Below are 18163 nucleotides of genomic sequence, written 5' to 3' on the forward strand. Positions count from 1 at the left end.
CGGGATCCCCGGGAAATCACAAGAGGGACACCTAGTGGCCGCTGATAGCTCAAAGACAGCTGGTACACCTTCTCACACCTACCTCGTTATTCAGCTTGCTGGAAGAATACATTGCGAATGACCGATTCAAGAGTGCAAGGGAGAAGAGTGCTCCAAAGTAGATGTATACATCGCAGCCGGGTTTTCCAGCAATTTACCTTTCTGATGAGCTGGTACTGCACTTTACGCCCACATAGAGCACCTGACTGGGTGGGGGACTGCGTGCGCATGAAGGTGGCTGAGGGCAATGGGAGCAAAGCAACCTGGGACACAGGGGACCCAGCCCCTTTCCTCTGCTTTCGTCTATAGGTCGGGGTGCCTTTTTAAGGACCTTCGATTAAAAAAAGCTGAGCTGCGTGGACAAATTACGCACGTCTACGTCTTAGAGGGATCTTCCCTGACCGGGAATCGAACCCGGGCCGCGGCGGTGAAAGCGCCGAATCCTAGCCACTAGACCACCAGGGAGGAGATGCTCTTGTGAGCCTGCCTTGCTCACTTCCTTATTGTGACTAAGCTAACTCCACTGTATAGATTGCCCATAAAGTACGAGTGGGGAAAAGTTAGGTGTCACACAGTGTGTTTGTCATAAGCAATTACCTTTATCCTCCTGCAAAAGCCTTTTTACTCTGCAATCACCTCTTGCTGGACAGCCTGCGCTGGAGCAGCCAGCATGAAAAGGGAGCTGAGTAAGGCAGGGCCTAGGGTCTCACCAGGGTGGCCGAGTGGTTAAGGCGTTGGACTTAAGATCCAATGGACAGTTGTCCGCATGGGTTCGAGCCCCATCCCTGGTATGGGTTTTCAGCGGGTGTGTAGGAACTTGCAGATGCTTTTTTAAAGCATTTTCCTCTGCCTTCCTCACCCTCCCAGTGCCCTTCCTTAACAGTCCCAATTCACGTCTCAGCTGTGGGGTCTGCTGCTACTCTGCACTTAGCATGGATGCTTCCCAAAGCAATGCAGTGCCACCTACGCAGAGCCCCTGCTTAGAGAAATACACCTCCTATGTCTTTTCCCACTGAAGGGAGCAGGAGGAAGTACTTGCTTCCTGGGGAACATGGGCCTGCCACTGGAATTTGTTAACCCGCCTCTTGCGGATTTCTCCCCTTTCTTTGATTTACACCTGCAGGCTCTCCCTTGCCATCGGAGCAGGATCTGCTGATGCAGGCCCGGCTGGATCAAATGTGCAAAGGCTTGTCCCCAGGCCTCGGGAAAAAATTGAGCAGAGATTCCCGCCTCCGCCTCCGCCTCCTCTTGCCTTCCGAACGGGCTTCCAAACGGGCAATGCCCTGACGGGTCCCCCACGCCCCATCCTGCCCATGCCCACACCCCTGTATATGAGGGTGACCCATGTCCCTCACCCTCCATGCTCGAACGGAAGACACGTGTGTCCTGAGGGGAGCGCCAGACAGGCATTTCTCCGGCCAGGCAGACCCCTGCAGCACCCGTTAGGCTCCAAAGCCTGTACATTCCCAAGATGCCACTGGTCACTATGCAAATCAGACAGCCCTGGCCACACCCTCTCCGCCGCTGGGCTCTGCTGCTTTCGGTACGTGCAGCTCAGCTTTTTCTTACCCTGAACCAGACTTCCGTTTCAGCAAAAAGGTGGGTTGCAGTGGGTCCGGGATGCCATTTGGAGACAAAGCCTGCGGCCCTGTCAAAGATGACTTCCTGCCGCACACCATGTGGTCAGAAGCCTACGAAAAGAAGCGCACCTCGGAATACAGAATCTCACTTCCTCAAGAGCCTTGCACAAGAGATTTTCCTCCCGCCGAGGAAAGCAACTCAAAGGGAACCTTGCGAAAATCAAATTAGGAGCCAGATTGCGGGATGCTAGGCAAACTGTTTGTCAGAAAAGCAAATTCATTTTGAGAAGCCCTGACCTGCGGGAAGGAAAAGCATTCAAGGGCAGAAGAAGGACTGTTCCCTGACCGGGAATCGAACCCGGGCCGCGGCGGTGAGAGCACCGAATCCTAACCACTAGACCACCAGGAAACCCACAGCCATACAGCAAAAGTTCCTACACTGCTCTCCTAGTGACAAAGCTCATGGGGGCTGAAAGCATATTTTATTCTACAGCGAATATGAATCAGAACTTGAAAAAACACTCATGATTCCACCAGACTGTTTGTCACTTCCAAGCACAGGCCATCCCCTCCCCCGTGCTACTGAACCGACGAATTCCTGTACAATCGGGATCCCCGGGAAATCACAAGAGGGACACCTAGTGGCCGCTGATAGCTCAAAGACAGCTGGTACACCTTCTCACACCTACCTCGTTATTCAGCTTGCTGGAAGAATACATTGCGAATGACCGATTCAAGAGTGCAAGGGAGAAGAGTGCTCCAAAGTAGATGTATACATCGCAGCCGGGTTTTCCAGCAATTTACCTTTCTGATGAGCTGGTACTGCACTTTACGCCCACATAGAGCACCTGACTGGGTGGGGGACTGCGTGCGCATGAAGGTGGCTGAGGGCAATGGGAGCAAAGCAACCTGGGACACAGGGGACCCAGCCCCTTTCCTCTGCTTTCGTCTATAGGTCGGGGTGCCTTTTTAAGGACCTTCGATTAAAAAAAGCTGAGCTGCGTGGACAAATTACGCACGTCTACGTCTTAGAGGGATCTTCCCTGACCGGGAATCGAACCCGGGCCGCGGCGGTGAAAGCGCCGAATCCTAGCCACTAGACCACCAGGGAGGAGATGCTCTTGTGAGCCTGCCTTGCTCACTTCCTTATTGTGACTAAGCTAACTCCACTGTATAGATTGCCCATAAAGTACGAGTGGGGAAAAGTTAGGTGTCACACAGTGTGTTTGTCATAAGCAATTACCTTTATCCTCCTGCAAAAGCCTTTTTACTCTGCAATCACCTCTTGCTGGACAGCCTGCGCTGGAGCAGCCAGCATGAAAAGGGAGCTGAGTAAGGCAGGGCCTAGGGTCTCACCAGGGTGGCCGAGTGGTTAAGGCGTTGGACTTAAGATCCAATGGACAGTTGTCCGCATGGGTTCGAGCCCCATCCCTGGTATGGGTTTTCAGCGGGTGTGTAGGAACTTGCAGATGCTTTTTTAAAGCATTTTCCTCTGCCCTCCTCACCCTCCCAGTGCCCTTCCTTAACAGTCCCAATTCACGTCTCAGCTGTGGGGTCTGCTGCTACTCTGCACTTAGCATGGATGCTTCCCAAAGCAATGCAGTGCCACCTACGCAGAGCCCCTGCTTAGAGAAATACACCTCCTATGTCTTTTCTCACTGAAGGGAGCAGGAGGAAGTACTTGCTTCCTGGGGAACATGGGCCTGCCACTGGAATTTGTTAACCCGCCTCTTGCGGATTTCTCCCCTTTCTTTGATTTACACCTGCAGGCTCTCCCTTGCCATCGGAGCAGGATCTGCTGATGCAGGCCCGGCTGGATCAAATGTGCAAAGGCTTGTCCCCAGGCCTCGGGAAAAAATTGAGCAGAGATTCCCGCCTCCGCCTCCGCCTCCTCTTGCCTTCCGAACGGGCTTCCAAACGGGCAATGCCCTGACGGGTCCCCCACGCCCCATCCTGCCCATGCCCACACCCCTGTATATGAGGGTGACCCATGTCCCTCACCCTCCATGCTCGAACGGAAGACACGTGTGTCCTGAGGGGAGCGCCAGACAGGCATTTCTCCGGCCAGGCAGACCCCTGCAGCACCCGTTAGGCTCCAAAGCCTGTACATTCCCAAGATGCCACTGGTCACTATGCAAATCAGACAGCCCTGGCCACACCCTCTCCGCCGCTGGGCTCTGCTGCTTTCGGTACGTGCAGCTCAGCTTTTTCTTACCCTGAACCAGACTTCCGTTTCAGCAAAAAGGTGGGTTGCAGTGGGTCCGGGATGCCATTTGGAGACAAAGCCTGCGGCCCTGTCAAAGATGACTTCCTGCCGCACACCATGTGGTCAGAAGCCTACGAAAAGAAGCGCACCTCGGAATACAGAATCTCACTTCCTCAAGAGCCTTGCACAAGAGATTTTCCTCCCGCCGAGGAAAGCAACTCAAAGGGAACCTTGCGAAAATCAAATTAGGAGCCAGATTGCGGGATGCTAGGCAAACTGTTTGTCAGAAAAGCAAATTCATTTTGAGAAGCCCTGACCTGCGGGAAGGAAAAGCATTCAAGGGCAGAAGAAGGACTGTTCCCTGACCGGGAATCGAACCCGGGCCGCGGCGGTGAGAGCGCCGAATCCTAACCACTAGACCACCAGGGAACCCAGAGCCATACAGCAAAAGTTCCTACACTGCTCTCCTAGTGACAAAGCTCATGGGGGCTGAAAGCATATTTTATTCTACAGCGAATATGAATCAGAACTTGAAAAAACACTCATGATTCCACCAGACTGTTTGTCACTTCCAAGCACAGGCCATCCCCTCCCCCGTGCTACTGAACCGACGAATTCCTGTACAATCGGGATCCCCGGGAAATCACAAGAGGGACACCTAGTGGCCGCTGATAGCTCAAAGACAGCTGGTACACCTTCTCACACCTACCTCGTTATTCAGCTTGCTGGAAGAATACATTGCGAATGACCGATTCAAGAGTGCAAGGGAGAAGAGTGCTCCAAAGTAGATGTATACATCGCAGCCGGGTTTTCCAGCAATTTACCTTTCTGATGAGCTGGTACTGCACTTTACGCCCACATAGAGCACCTGACTGGGTGGGGGACTGCGTGCGCATGAAGGTGGCTGAGGGCAATGGGAGCAAAGCAACCTGGGACACAGGGGACCCAGCCCCTTTCCTCTGCTTTCGTCTATAGGTCGGGGTGCCTTTTTAAGGACCTTCGATTAAAAAAAGCTGAGCTGCGTGGACAAATTACGCACGTCTACGTCTTAGAGGGATCTTCCCTGACCGGGAATCGAACCCGGGCCGCGGCGGTGAAAGCGCCGAATCCTAGCCACTAGACCACCAGGGAGGAGATGCTCTTGTGAGCCTGCCTTGCTCACTTCCTTATTGTGACTAAGCTAACTCCACTGTATAGATTGCCCATAAAGTACGAGTGGGGAAAAGTTAGGTGTCACACAGTGTGTTTGTCATAAGCAATTACCTTTATCCTCCTGCAAAAGCCTTTTTACTCTGCAATCACCTCTTGCTGGACAGCCTGCGCTGGAGCAGCCAGCATGAAAAGGGAGCTGAGTAAGGCAGGGCCTAGGGTCTCACCAGGGTGGCCGAGTGGTTAAGGCGTTGGACTTAAGATCCAATGGACAGTTGTCCGCATGGGTTCGAGCCCCATCCCTGGTATGGGTTTTCAGCGGGTGTGTAGGAACTTGCAGATGCTTTTTTAAAGCATTTTCCTCTGCCCTCCTCACCCTCCCAGTGCCCTTCCTTAACAGTCCCAATTCACGTCTCAGCTGTGGGGTCTGCTGCTACTCTGCACTTAGCATGGATGCTTCCCAAAGCAATGCAGTGCCACCTACGCAGAGCCCCTGCTTAGAGAAATACACCTCCTATGTCTTTTCCCACTGAAGGGAGCAGGAGGAAGTACTTGCTTCCTGGGGAACATGGGCCTGCCACTGGAATTTGTTAACCCGCCTCTTGCGGATTTCTCCCCTTTCTTTGATTTACACCTGCAGGCTCTCCCTTGCCATCGGAGCAGGATCTGCTGATGCAGGCCCGGCTGGATCAAATGTGCAAAGGCTTGTCCCCAGGCCTCGGGAAAAAATTGAGCAGAGATTCCCGCCTCCGCCTCCGCCTCCTCTTGCCTTCCGAACGGGCTTCCAAACGGGCAATGCCCTGACGGGTCCCCCACGCCCCATCCTGCCCATGCCCACACCCCTGTATATGAGGGTGACCCATGTCCCTCACCCTCCATGCTCGAACGGAAGACACGTGTGTCCTGAGGGGAGCGCCAGACAGGCATTTCTCCGGCCAGGCAGACCCCTGCAGCACCCGTTAGGCTCCAAAGCCTGTACATTCCCAAGATGCCACTGGTCACTATGCAAATCAGACAGCCCTGGCCACACCCTCTCCGCCGCTGGGCTCTGCTGCTTTCGGTACGTGCAGCTCAGCTTTTTCTTACCCTGAACCAGACTTCCGTTTCAGCAAAAAGGTGGGTTGCAGTGGGTCCGGGATGCCATTTGGAGACAAAGCCTGCGGCCCTGTCAAAGATGACTTCCTGCCGCACACCATGTGGTCAGAAGCCTACGAAAAGAAGCGCACCTCGGAATACAGAATCTCACTTCCTCAAGAGCCTTGCACAAGAGATTTTCCTCCCGCCGAGGAAAGCAACTCAAAGGGAACCTTGCGAAAATCAAATTAGGAGCCAGATTGCGGGATGCTAGGCAAACTGTTTGTCAGAAAAGCAAATTCATTTTGAGAAGCCCTGACCTGCGGGAAGGAAAAGCATTCAAGGGCAGAAGAAGGACTGTTCCCTGACCGGGAATCGAACCCGGGCCGCGGCGGTGAGAGCGCCGAATCCTAACCACTAGACCACCAGGGAACCCAGAGCCATACAGCAAAAGTTCCTACACTGCTCTCCTAGTGACAAAGCTCATGGGGGCTGAAAGCATATTTTATTCTACAGCGAATATGAATCAGAACTTGAAAAAACACTCATGATTCCACCAGACTGTTTGTCACTTCCAAGCACAGGCCATCCCCTCCCCCGTGCTACTGAACCGACGAATTCCTGTACAATCGGGATCCCCGGGAAATCACAAGAGGGACACCTAGTGGCCGCTGATAGCTCAAAGACAGCTGGTACACCTTCTCACACCTACCTCGTTATTCAGCTTGCTGGAAGAATACATTGCGAATGACCGATTCAAGAGTGCAAGGGAGAAGAGTGCTCCAAAGTAGATGTATACATCGCAGCCGGGTTTTCCAGCAATTTACCTTTCTGATGAGCTGGTACTGCACTTTACGCCCACATAGAGCACCTGACTGGGTGGGGGACTGCGTGCGCATGAAGGTGGCTGAGGGCAATGGGAGCAAAGCAACCTGGGACACAGGGGACCCAGCCCCTTTCCTCTGCTTTCGTCTATAGGTCGGGGTGCCTTTTTAAGGACCTTCGATTAAAAAAAGCTGAGCTGCGTGGACAAATTACGCACGTCTACGTCTTAGAGGGATCTTCCCTGACCGGGAATCGAACCCGGGCCGCGGCGGTGAAAGCGCCGAATCCTAGCCACTAGACCACCAGGGAGGAGATGCTCTTGAGAGCCTGCCTTGCTCACTTCCTTATTGTGACTAAGCTAACTCCACTGTATAGATTGCCCATAAAGTACGAGTGGGGAAAAGTTAGGTGTCACACAGTGTGTTTGTCATAAGCAATTACCTTTATCCTCCTGCAAAAGCCTTTTTACTCTGCAATCACCTCTTGCTGGACAGCCTGCGCTGGAGCAGCCAGCATGAAAAGGGAGCTGAGTAAGGCAGGGCCTAGGGTCTCACCAGGGTGGCCGAGTGGTTAAGGCGTTGGACTTAAGATCCAATGGACAGTTGTCCGCATGGGTTCGAGCCCCATCCCTGGTATGGGTTTTCAGCGGGTGTGTAGGAACTTGCAGATGCTTTTTTAAAGCATTTTCCTCTGCCCTCCTCACCCTCCCAGTGCCCTTCCTTAACAGTCCCAATTCACGTCTCAGCTGTGGGGTCTGCTGCTACTCTGCACTTAGCATGGATGCTTCCCAAAGCAATGCAGTGCCACCTACGCAGAGCCCCTGCTTAGAGAAATACACCTCCTATGTCTTTTCCCACTGAAGGGAGCAGGAGGAAGTACTTGCTTCCTGGGGAACATGGGCCTGCCACTGGAATTTGTTAACCCGCCTCTTGCGGATTTCTCCCCTTTCTTTGATTTACACCTGCAGGCTCTCCCTTGCCATCGGAGCAGGATCTGCTGATGCAGGCCCGGCTGGATCAAATGTGCAAAGGCTTGTCCCCAGGCCTCGGGAAAAAATTGAGCAGAGATTCCCGCCTCCGCCTCCGCCTCCTCTTGCCTTCCGAACGGGCTTCCAAACGGGCAATGCCCTGACGGGTCCCCCACGCCCCATCCTGCCCATGCCCACACCCCTGTATATGAGGGTGACCCATGTCCCTCACCCTCCATGCTCGAACGGAAGACACGTGTGTCCTGAGGGGAGCGCCAGACAGGCATTTCTCCGGCCAGGCAGACCCCTGCAGCACCCGTTAGGCTCCAAAGCCTGTACATTCCCAAGATGCCACTGGTCACTATGCAAATCAGACAGCCCTGGCCACACCCTCTCCGCCGCTGGGCTCTGCTGCTTTCGGTACGTGCAGCTCAGCTTTTTCTTACCCTGAACCAGACTTCCGTTTCAGCAAAAAGGTGGGTTGCAGTGGGTCCGGGATGCCATTTGGAGACAAAGCCTGCGGCCCTGTCAAAGATGACTTCCTGCCGCACACCATGTGGTCAGAAGCCTACGAAAAGAAGCGCACCTCGGAATACAGAATCTCACTTCCTCAAGAGCCTTGCACAAGAGATTTTCCTCCCGCCGAGGAAAGCAACTCAAAGGGAACCTTGCGAAAATCAAATTAGGAGCCAGATTGCGGGATGCTAGGCAAACTGTTTGTCAGAAAAGCAAATTCATTTTGAGAAGCCCTGACCTGCGGGAAGGAAAAGCATTCAAGGGCAGAAGAAGGACTGTTCCCTGACCGGGAATCGAACCCGGGCCGCGGCGGTGAGAGCACCGAATCCTAACCACTAGACCACCAGGAAACCCACAGCCATACAGCAAAAGTTCCTACACTGCTCTCCTAGTGACAAAGCTCATGGGGGCTGAAAGCATATTTTATTCTACAGCGAATATGAATCAGAACTTGAAAAAACACTCATGATTCCACCAGACTGTTTGTCACTTCCAAGCACAGGCCATCCCCTCCCCGTGCTACTGAACCGACGAATTCCTGTACAATCGGGATCCCCGGGAAATCACAAGAGGGACACCTAGTGGCCGCTGATAGCTCAAAGACAGCTGGTACACCTTCTCACACCTACCTCGTTATTCAGCTTGCTGGAAGAATACATTGCGAATGACCGATTCAAGAGTGCAAGGGAGAAGAGTGCTCCAAAGTAGATGTATACATCGCAGCCGGGTTTTCCAGCAATTTACCTTTCTGATGAGCTGGTACTGCACTTTACGCCCACATAGAGCACCTGACTGGGTGGGGGACTGCGTGCGCATGAAGGTGGCTGAGGGCAATGGGAGCAAAGCAACCTGGGACACAGGGGACCCAGCCCCTTTCCTCTGCTTTCGTCTATAGGTCGGGGTGCCTTTTTAAGGACCTTCGATTAAAAAAAGCTGAGCTGCGTGGACAAATTACGCACGTCTACGTCTTAGAGGGATCTTCCCTGACCGGGAATCGAACCCGGGCCGCGGCGGTGAAAGCGCCGAATCCTAGCCACTAGACCACCAGGGAGGAGATGCTTTTGTGAGCCTGCCTTGCTCACTTCCTTATTGTGACTAAGCTAACTCCACTGTATAGATTGCCCATAAAGTACGAGTGGGGAAAAGTTAGGTGTCACACAGTGTGTTTGTCATAAGCAATTACCTTTATCCTCCTGCAAAAGCCTTTTTACTCTGCAATCACCTCTTGCTGGACAGCCTGCGCTGGAGCAGCCAGCATGAAAAGGGAGCTGAGTAAGGCAGGGCCTAGGGTCTCACCAGGGTGGCCGAGTGGTTAAGGCGTTGGACTTAAGATCCAATGGACAGTTGTCCGCATGGGTTCGAGCCCCATCCCTGGTATGGGTTTTCAGCGGGTGTGTAGGAACTTGCAGATGCTTTTTTAAAGCATTTTCCTCTGCCCTCCTCACCCTCCCAGTGCCCTTCCTTAACAGTCCCAATTCACGTCTCAGCTGTGGGGTCTGCTGCTACTCTGCACTTAGCATGGATGCTTCCCAAAGCAATGCAGTGCCACCTACGCAGAGCCCCTGCTTAGAGAAATACACCTCCTATGTCTTTTCCCACTGAAGGGAGCAGGAGGAAGTACTTGCTTCCTGGGGAACATGGGCCTGCCACTGGAATTTGTTAACCCGCCTCTTGCGGATTTCTCCCCTTTCTTTGATTTACACCTGCAGGCTCTCCCTTGCCATCGGAGCAGGATCTGCTGATGCAGGCCCGGCTGGATCAAATGTGCAAAGGCTTGTCCCCAGGCCTCGGGAAAAAATTGAGCAGAGATTCCCGCCTCCGCCTCCGCCTCCTCTTGCCTTCCGAACGGGCTTCCAAACGGGCAATGCCCTGACGGGTCCCCCACGCCCCATCCTGCCCATGCCCACACCCCTGTATATGAGGGTGACCCATGTCCCTCACCCTCCATGCTCGAACGGAAGACACGTGTGTCCTGAGGGGAGCGCCAGACAGGCATTTCTCCGGCCAGGCAGACCCCTGCAGCACCCGTTAGGCTCCAAAGCCTGTACATTCCCAAGATGCCACTGGTCACTATGCAAATCAGACAGCCCTGGCCACACCCTCTCCGCCGCTGGGCTCTGCTGCTTTCGGTACGTGCAGCTCAGCTTTTTCTTACCCTGAACCAGACTTCCGTTTCAGCAAAAAGGTGGGTTGCAGTGGGTCCGGGATGCCATTTGGAGACAAAGCCTGCGGCCCTGTCAAAGATGACTTCCTGCCGCACACCATGTGGTCAGAAGCCTACGAAAAGAAGCGCACCTCGGAATACAGAATCTCACTTCCTCAAGAGCCTTGCACAAGAGATTTTCCTCCCGCCGAGGAAAGCAACTCAAAGGGAACCTTGCGAAAATCAAATTAGGAGCCAGATTGCGGGATGCTAGGCAAACTGTTTGTCAGAAAAGCAAATTCATTTTGAGAAGCCCTGACCTGCGGGAAGGAAAAGCATTCAAGGGCAGAAGAAGGACTGTTCCCTGACCGGGAATCGAACCCGGGCCGCGGCGGTGAGAGCGCCGAATCCTAACCACTAGACCACCAGGGAACCCAGAGCCATACAGCAAAAGTTCCTACACTGCTCTCCTAGTGACAAAGCTCATGGGGGCTGAAAGCATATTTTATTCTACAGCGAATATGAATCAGAACTTGAAAAAACACTCATGATTCCACCAGACTGTTTGTCACTTCCAAGCACAGGCCATCCCCTCCCCCGTGCTACTGAACCGACGAATTCCTGTACAATCGGGATCCCCGGGAAATCACAAGAGGGACACCTAGTGGCCGCTGATAGCTCAAAGACAGCTGGTACACCTTCTCACACCTACCTCGTTATTCAGCTTGCTGGAAGAATACATTGCGAATGACCGATTCAAGAGTGCAAGGGAGAAGAGTGCTCCAAAGTAGATGTATACATCGCAGCCGGGTTTTCCAGCAATTTACCTTTCTGATGAGCTGGTACTGCACTTTACGCCCACATAGAGCACCTGACTGGGTGGGGGACTGCGTGCGCATGAAGGTGGCTGAGGGCAATGGGAGCAAAGCAACCTGGGACACAGGGGACCCAGCCCCTTTCCTCTGCTTTCGTCTATAGGTCGGGGTGCCTTTTTAAGGACCTTCGATTAAAAAAAGCTGAGCTGCGTGGACAAATTACGCACGTCTACGTCTTAGAGGGATCTTCCCTGACCGGGAATCGAACCCGGGCCGCGGCGGTGAAAGCGCCGAATCCTAGCCACTAGACCACCAGGGAGGAGATGCTCTTGTGAGCCTGCCTTGCTCACTTCCTTATTGTGACTAAGCTAACTCCACTGTATAGATTGCCCATAAAGTACGAGTGGGGAAAAGTTAGGTGTCACACAGTGTGTTTGTCATAAGCAATTACCTTTATCCTCCTGCAAAAGCCTTTTTACTCTGCAATCACCTCTTGCTGGACAGCCTGCGCTGGAGCAGCCAGCATGAAAAGGGAGCTGAGTAAGGCAGGGCCTAGGGTCTCACCAGGGTGGCCGAGTGGTTAAGGCGTTGGACTTAAGATCCAATGGACAGTTGTCCGCATGGGTTCGAGCCCCATCCCTGGTATGGGTTTTCAGCGGGTGTGTAGGAACTTGCAGATGCTTTTTTAAAGCATTTTCCTCTGCCCTCCTCACCCTCCCAGTGCCCTTCCTTAACAGTCCCAATTCACGTCTCAGCTGTGGGGTCTGCTGCTACTCTGCACTTAGCATGGATGCTTCCCAAAGCAATGCAGTGCCACCTACGCAGAGCCCCTGCTTAGAGAAATACACCTCCTATGTCTTTTCCCACTGAAGGGAGCAGGAGGAAGTACTTGCTTCCTGGGGAACATGGGCCTGCCACTGGAATTTGTTAACCCGCCTCTTGCGGATTTCTCCCCTTTCTTTGATTTACACCTGCAGGCTCTCCCTTGCCATCGGAGCAGGATCTGCTGATGCAGGCCCGGCTGGATCAAATGTGCAAAGGCTTGTCCCCAGGCCTCGGGAAAAAATTGAGCAGAGATTCCCGCCTCCGCCTCCGCCTCCTCTTGCCTTCCGAACGGGCTTCCAAACGGGCAATGCCCTGACGGGTCCCCCACGCCCCATCCTGCCCATGCCCACACCCCTGTATATGAGGGTGACCCATGTCCCTCACCCTCCATGCTCGAACGGAAGACACGTGTGTCCTGAGGGGAGCGCCAGACAGGCATTTCTCCGGCCAGGCAGACCCCTGCAGCACCCGTTAGGCTCCAAAGCCTGTACATTCCCAAGATGCCACTGGTCACTATGCAAATCAGACAGCCCTGGCCACACCCTCTCCGCCGCTGGGCTCTGCTGCTTTCGGTACGTGCAGCTCAGCTTTTTCTTACCCTGAACCAGACTTCCGTTTCAGCAAAAAGGTGGGTTGCAGTGGGTCCGGGATGCCATTTGGAGACAAAGCCTGCGGCCCTGTCAAAGATGACTTCCTGCCGCACACCATGTGGTCAGAAGCCTACGAAAAGAAGCGCACCTCGGAATACAGAATCTCACTTCCTCAAGAGCCTTGCACAAGAGATTTTCCTCCCGCCGAGGAAAGCAACTCAAAGGGAACCTTGCGAAAATCAAATTAGGAGCCAGATTGCGGGATGCTAGGCAAACTGTTTGTCAGAAAAGCAAATTCATTTTGAGAAGCCCTGACCTGCGGGAAGGAAAAGCATTCAAGGGCAGAAGAAGGACTGTTCCCTGACCGGGAATCGAACCCGGGCCGCGGCGGTGAGAGCGCCGAATCCTAACCACTAGACCACCAGGGAACCCAGAGCCATACAGCAAAAGTTCCTACACTGCTCTCCTAGTGACAAAGCTCATGGGGGCTGAAAGCATATTTTATTCTACAGCGAATATGAATCAGAACTTGAAAAAACACTCATGATTCCACCAGACTGTTTGTCACTTCCAAGCACAGGCCATCCCCTCCCCCGTGCTACTGAACCGACGAATTCCTGTACAATCGGGATCCCCGGGAAATCACAAGAGGGACACCTAGTGGCCGCTGATAGCTCAAAGACAGCTGGTACACCTTCTCACACCTACCTCGTTATTCAGCTTGCTGGAAGAATACATTGCGAATGACCGATTCAAGAGTGCAAGGGAGAAGAGTGCTCCAAAGTAGATGTATACATCGCAGCCGGGTTTTCCAGCAATTTACCTTTCTGATGAGCTGGTACTGCACTTTACGCCCACATAGAGCACCTGACTGGGTGGGGGACTGCGTGCGCATGAAGGTGGCTGAGGGCAATGGGAGCAAAGCAACCTGGGACACAGGGGACCCAGCCCCTTTCCTCTGCTTTCGTCTATAGGTCGGGGTGCCTTTTTAAGGACCTTCGATTAAAAAAAGCTGAGCTGCGTGGACAAATTACGCACGTCTACGTCTTAGAGGGATCTTCCCTGACCGGGAATCGAACCCGGGCCGCGGCGGTGAAAGCGCCGAATCCTAGCCACTAGACCACCAGGGAGGAGATGCTCTTGTGAGCCTGCCTTGCTCACTTCCTTATTGTGACTAAGCTAACTCCACTGTATAGATTGCCCATAAAGTACGAGTGGGGAAAAGTTAGGTGTCACACAGTGTGTTTGTCATAAGCAATTACCTTTATCCTCCTGCAAAAGCCTTTTTACTCTGCAATCACCTCTTGCTGGACAGCCTGCGCTGGAGCAGCCAGCATGAAAAGGGAGCTGAGTAAGGCAGGGCCTAGGGTCTCACCAGGGTGGCCGAGTGGTTAAGGCGTTGGACTTAAGATCCAATGGACAGTTGTCCGCATGGGTTCGAGCCCCATCCCTGGTATGGGTTTTCAGCGGGTGTGTAGGAACTTGCAGATGCTTTTTTAAAGCATTTTCCTCTGCCCTCCTCACCCTCCCAGTGCCCTTCCTTAACAGTCCCAATTCACGTCTCAGCTGTGGGGTCTGCTGCTACTCTGCACTTAGCATGGATGCTTCCCAAAGCAATGCAGTGCCACCTACGCAGAGCCCCTGCTTAGAGAAATACACCTCCTATGTCTTTTCCCACTGAAGGGAGCAGGAGGAAGTACTTGCTTCCTGGGGAACATGGGCCTGCCACTGGAATTTGTTAACCCGCCTCTTGCGGATTTCTCCCCTTTCTTTGATTTACACCTGCAGGCTCTCCCTTGCCATCGGAGCAGGATCTGCTGATGCAGGCCCGGCTGGATCAAATGTGCAAAGGCTTGTCCCCAGGCCTCGGGAAAAAATTGAGCAGAGATTCCCGCCTCCGCCTCCGCCTCCTCTTGCCTTCCGAACGGGCTTCCAAACGGGCAATGCCCTGACGGGTCCCCCACGCCCCATCCTGCCCATGCCCACACCCCTGTATATGAGGGTGACCCATGTCCCTCACCCTCCATGCTCGAACGGAAGACACGTGTGTCCTGAGGGGAGCGCCAGACAGGCATTTCTCCGGCCAGGCAGACCCCTGCAGCACCCGTTAGGCTCCAAAGCCTGTACATTCCCAAGATGCCACTGGTCACTATGCAAATCAGACAGCCCTGGCCACACCCTCTCCGCCGCTGGGCTCTGCTGCTTTCGGTACGTGCAGCTCAGCTTTTTCTTACCCTGAACCAGACTTCCGTTTCAGCAAAAAGGTGGGTTGCAGTGGGTCCGGGATGCCATTTGGAGACAAAGCCTGCGGCCCTGTCAAAGATGACTTCCTGCCGCACACCATGTGGTCAGAAGCCTACGAAAAGAAGCGCACCTCGGAATACAGAATCTCACTTCCTCAAGAGCCTTGCACAAGAGATTTTCCTCCCGCCGAGGAAAGCAACTCAAAGGGAACCTTGCGAAAATCAAATTAGGAGCCAGATTGCGGGATGCTAGGCAAACTGTTTGTCAGAAAAGCAAATTCATTTTGAGAAGCCCTGACCTGCGGGAAGGAAAAGCATTCAAGGGCAGAAGAAGGACTGTTCCCTGACCGGGAATCGAACCCGGGCCGCGGCGGTGAGAGCACCGAATCCTAACCACTAGACCACCAGGAAACCCACAGCCATACAGCAAAAGTTCCTACACTGCTCTCCTAGTGACAAAGCTCATGGGGGCTGAAAGCATATTTTATTCTACAGCGAATATGAATCAGAACTTGAAAAAACACTCATGATTCCACCAGACTGTTTGTCACTTCCAAGCACAGGCCATCCCCTCCCCCGTGCTACTGAACCGACGAATTCCTGTACAATCGGGATCCCCGGGAAATCACAAGAGGGACACCTAGTGGCCGCTGATAGCTCAAAGACAGCTGGTACACCTTCTCACACCTACCTCGTTATTCAGCTTGCTGGAAGAATACATTGCGAATGACCGATTCAAGAGTGCAAGGGAGAAGAGTGCTCCAAAGTAGATGTATACATCGCAGCCGGGTTTTCCAGCAATTTACCTTTCTGATGAGCTGGTACTGCACTTTACGCCCACATAGAGCACCTGACTGGGTGGGGGACTGCGTGCGCATGAAGGTGGCTGAGGGCAATGGGAGCAAAGCAACCTGGGACACAGGGGACCCAGCCCCTTTCCTCTGCTTTCGTCTATAGGTCGGGGTGCCTTTTTAAGGACCTTCGATTAAAAAAAGCTGAGCTGCGTGGACAAATTACGCACGTCTACGTCTTAGAGGGATCTTCCCTGACCGGGAATCGAACCCGGGCCGCGGCGGTGAAAGCGCCGAATCCTAGCCACTAGACCACCAGGGAGGAGATGCTTTTGTGAGCCTGCCTTGCTCACTTCCTTATTGTGACTAAGCTAACTCCACTGTATAGATTGCCCATAAAGTACGAGTGGGGAAAAGTTAGGTGTCACACAGTGTGTTTGTCATAAGCAATTACCTTTATCCTCCTGCAAAAGCCTTTTTACTCTGCAATCACCTCTTGCTGGACAGCCTGCGCTGGAGCAGCCAGCATGAAAAGGGAGCTGAGTAAGGCAGGGCCTAGGGTCTCACCAGGGTGGCCGAGTGGTTAAGGCGTTGGACTTAAGATCCAATGGACAGTTGTCCGCATGGGTTCGAGCCCCATCCCTGGTATGGGTTTTCAGCGGGTGTGTAGGAACTTGCAGATGCTTTTTTAAAGCATTTTCCTCTGCCCTCCTCACCCTCCCAGTGCCCTTCCTTAACAGTCCCAATTCACGTCTCAGCTGTGGGGTCTGCTGCTACTCTGCACTTAGCATGGATGCTTCCCAAAGCAATGCAGTGCCACCTACGCAGAGCCCCTGCTTAGAGAAATACACCTCCTATGTCTTTTCCCACTGAAGGGAGCAGGAGGAAGTACTTGCTTCCTGGGGAACATGGGCCTGCCACTGGAATTTGTTAACCCGCCTCTTGCGGATTTCTCCCCTTTCTTTGATTTACACCTGCAGGCTCTCCCTTGCCATCGGAGCAGGATCTGCTGATGCAGGCCCGGCTGGATCAAATGTGCAAAGGCTTGTCCCCAGGCCTCGGGAAAAAATTGAGCAGAGATTCCCGCCTCCGCCTCCGCCTCCTCTTGCCTTCCGAACGGGCTTCCAAACGGGCAATGCCCTGACGGGTCCCCCACGCCCCATCCTGCCCATGCCCACACCCCTGTATATGAGGGTGACCCATGTCCCTCACCCTCCATGCTCGAACGGAAGACACGTGTGTCCTGAGGGGAGCGCCAGACAGGCATTTCTCCGGCCAGGCAGACCCCTGCAGCACCCGTTAGGCTCCAAAGCCTGTACATTCCCAAGATGCCACTGGTCACTATGCAAATCAGACAGCCCTGGCCACACCCTCTCCGCCGCTGGGCTCTGCTGCTTTCGGTACGTGCAGCTCAGCTTTTTCTTACCCTGAACCAGACTTCCGTTTCAGCAAAAAGGTGGGTTGCAGTGGGTCCGGGATGCCATTTGGAGACAAAGCCTGCGGCCCTGTCAAAGATGACTTCCTGCCGCACACCATGTGGTCAGAAGCCTACGAAAAGAAGCGCACCTCGGAATACAGAATCTCACTTCCTCAAGAGCCTTGCACAAGAGATTTTCCTCCCGCCGAGGAAAGCAACTCAAAGGGAACCTTGCGAAAATCAAATTAGGAGCCAGATTGCGGGATGCTAGGCAAACTGTTTGTCAGAAAAGCAAATTCATTTTGAGAAGCCCTGACCTGCGGGAAGGAAAAGCATTCAAGGGCAGAAGAAGGACTGTTCTCTGACCGGGAATCGAACCCGGGCCGCGGCGGTGAGAGCGCCGAATCCTAACCACTAGACCACCAGGGAACCCAGAGCCATACAGCAAAAGTTCCTACACTGCTCTCCTAGTGACAAAGCTCATGGGGGCTGAAAGCATATTTTATTCTACAGCGAATATGAATCAGAACTTGAAAAAACACTCATGATTCCACCAGACTGTTTGTCACTTCCAAGCACAGGCCATCCCCTCCCCCGTGCTACTGAACCGACGAATTCCTGTACAATCGGGATCCCCGGGAAATCACAAGAGGGACACCTAGTGGCCGCTGATAGCTCAAAGACAGCTGGTACACCTTCTCACACCTACCTCGTTATTCAGCTTGCTGGAAGAATACATTGCGAATGACCGATTCAAGAGTGCAAGGGAGAAGAGTGCTCCAAAGTAGATGTATACATCGCAGCCGGGTTTTCCAGCAATTTACCTTTCTGATGAGCTGGTACTGCACTTTACGCCCACATAGAGCACCTGACTGGGTGGGGGACTGCGTGCGCATGAAGGTGGCTGAGGGCAATGGGAGCAAAGCAACCTGGGACACAGGGGACCCAGCCCCTTTCCTCTGCTTTCGTCTATAGGTCGGGGT

At 53.5% G+C, this 18163-nt stretch overlaps 12 non-coding genes across 12 annotated transcripts; all 12 read right to left on the reverse strand.

Moving 5' to 3' along the window:
* Positions 1-432: 432 nt before the first annotated feature.
* On the reverse strand, positions 433-504 carry TRNAE-UUC (transfer RNA glutamic acid (anticodon UUC)). The gene has a single exon. It is a non-coding gene; the product is annotated as a tRNA-Glu (tRNA).
* Positions 505-2658: 2154 nt separating this feature from the next.
* TRNAE-UUC (transfer RNA glutamic acid (anticodon UUC)) lies at positions 2659-2730 on the reverse strand. The gene has a single exon. It is a non-coding gene; the product is annotated as a tRNA-Glu (tRNA).
* Positions 2731-4182: 1452 nt separating this feature from the next.
* TRNAE-CUC (transfer RNA glutamic acid (anticodon CUC)) lies at positions 4183-4254 on the reverse strand. Its single transcript has one exon. It is a non-coding gene; the product is annotated as a tRNA-Glu (tRNA).
* Positions 4255-4884: 630 nt separating this feature from the next.
* TRNAE-UUC (transfer RNA glutamic acid (anticodon UUC)) lies at positions 4885-4956 on the reverse strand. Its single transcript has one exon. It is a non-coding gene; the product is annotated as a tRNA-Glu (tRNA).
* Positions 4957-6408: 1452 nt separating this feature from the next.
* Positions 6409-6480, reverse strand: TRNAE-CUC (transfer RNA glutamic acid (anticodon CUC)). Its single transcript has one exon. It is a non-coding gene; the product is annotated as a tRNA-Glu (tRNA).
* A 630-nt stretch (positions 6481-7110) lies between these two features.
* On the reverse strand, positions 7111-7182 carry TRNAE-UUC (transfer RNA glutamic acid (anticodon UUC)). The gene has a single exon. It is a non-coding gene; the product is annotated as a tRNA-Glu (tRNA).
* Positions 7183-9335: 2153 nt separating this feature from the next.
* TRNAE-UUC (transfer RNA glutamic acid (anticodon UUC)) lies at positions 9336-9407 on the reverse strand. Its single transcript has one exon. It is a non-coding gene; the product is annotated as a tRNA-Glu (tRNA).
* Positions 9408-10859: 1452 nt separating this feature from the next.
* On the reverse strand, positions 10860-10931 carry TRNAE-CUC (transfer RNA glutamic acid (anticodon CUC)). The gene has a single exon. It is a non-coding gene; the product is annotated as a tRNA-Glu (tRNA).
* Positions 10932-11561: 630 nt separating this feature from the next.
* Positions 11562-11633, reverse strand: TRNAE-UUC (transfer RNA glutamic acid (anticodon UUC)). The gene has a single exon. It is a non-coding gene; the product is annotated as a tRNA-Glu (tRNA).
* A 1452-nt stretch (positions 11634-13085) lies between these two features.
* Positions 13086-13157, reverse strand: TRNAE-CUC (transfer RNA glutamic acid (anticodon CUC)). The gene has a single exon. It is a non-coding gene; the product is annotated as a tRNA-Glu (tRNA).
* Positions 13158-13787: 630 nt separating this feature from the next.
* TRNAE-UUC (transfer RNA glutamic acid (anticodon UUC)) lies at positions 13788-13859 on the reverse strand. Its single transcript has one exon. It is a non-coding gene; the product is annotated as a tRNA-Glu (tRNA).
* Positions 13860-16013: 2154 nt separating this feature from the next.
* Positions 16014-16085, reverse strand: TRNAE-UUC (transfer RNA glutamic acid (anticodon UUC)). The gene has a single exon. It is a non-coding gene; the product is annotated as a tRNA-Glu (tRNA).
* Positions 16086-18163: the final 2078 nt, after the last annotated feature.

This window comes from Triturus cristatus, chromosome 5_2 (assembly GCF_964204655.1).
Source record: "Triturus cristatus chromosome 5_2, aTriCri1.1, whole genome shotgun sequence".
In the NCBI taxonomy this organism is placed as follows: domain Eukaryota; kingdom Metazoa; phylum Chordata; class Amphibia; order Caudata; family Salamandridae; genus Triturus; species Triturus cristatus.